Below are 1,227 nucleotides of genomic sequence, written 5' to 3'. Positions count from 1 at the left end.
ACTAGCTTGCTCTATTCTATCTGTTTTCTTTTTATTTATTATATATTTAAAAAAAAACCTTGCTACGTGTCCTGCATTAAGCTAACTGAGACTTGTCACTTGTACATTATACTTTTGTTCATTGATGCACCTGAATTTGCTGTGCACTGTATTTATTTATTTATTTATTATATATATAGTTTTTTACATTTATTTCTATATATTTGTAAAGAGTCATGTGTCCATGTAAAGGCCTTGCATTTTTAAAGATTAAAGATTGTTTATGCATTGCTGCACATGATTTTCACTCTGTACTTTAAAAAATATATACAACACACACACACACACACACACACACACACACACATACATATATATTTTACTTATTACTGTATATATACTTATATATATACACTGTGAAATATTTTTTCTAAGTTGTAACTAAAACAAGAAAATACTATTTCTAGTACTTTTATAGTCTTTATACTTCAACATTTTATGTTTAATTTAACGTTACTGAAACTTACTAGCAATTCTGAGTGAACTTTTTTTTAAATTAAATCCTACACCAATTTTTGTTTTCCAGTGTATGAATGAGAGTACCACCGATCACTGAAATGCCATTTGTACAAACATTTATGTATATTTCAGTCTTTCCCCATTCAAGCAGGAGGACCTGTACTCGTATGAATGAATGCAAACAGCTGCCCGAGGGCGTTATGAATATGGGCCGACTAGCCTTAAATAGACTTCAGCTGGACAAAACAACAGTCTCAATCATACGAGTGGCTTAGGAACGACTCACTTCACCTTTAACAGCTCAAACATCTCTGCTGCATTCAATAAAACTCATTAGTGATGTCCAGCATGGTTATTTTAAGCCGCTTGTCATGTTTACAGCGTCTCTATGGATGTTTTTATATGATGACAGTACAAACCCAGCGGCCGGCTCTCATTATCACAGTCACTCCTGAAAAACAACCTCATACGGCTCTGAAATCAACATTTGGCTCAATTAACATGTTGAGACGAGATATCCAGGGAGCACTAGTTAGTGTGCGAGTGTCCCTGGTGCACGAGCAGCTTTCATTTAGCAAAAACAATGACAACACTAATGGAACATGAGAGGCCTGAAACAAAGAGCACTTTACACACACACACACACACACACATACAGCAGAGCGCATGTGTTTGTGCTCCACTGATAAGCGTTTCTTTCAGTAGTGTGTGTGCTGATGTTGCTGAAGC

This window comes from Sinocyclocheilus anshuiensis, unplaced genomic scaffold, assembly GCF_001515605.1.
Source record: "Sinocyclocheilus anshuiensis isolate Anshui unplaced genomic scaffold, SAMN03320099.WGS_v1.1 scaffold1543, whole genome shotgun sequence".
Classification (NCBI taxonomy): domain Eukaryota; kingdom Metazoa; phylum Chordata; class Actinopteri; order Cypriniformes; family Cyprinidae; genus Sinocyclocheilus; species Sinocyclocheilus anshuiensis.
The sequence above is the reverse complement of the archived record's forward strand: the minus strand, read 5'-3'. Positions refer to the sequence as shown.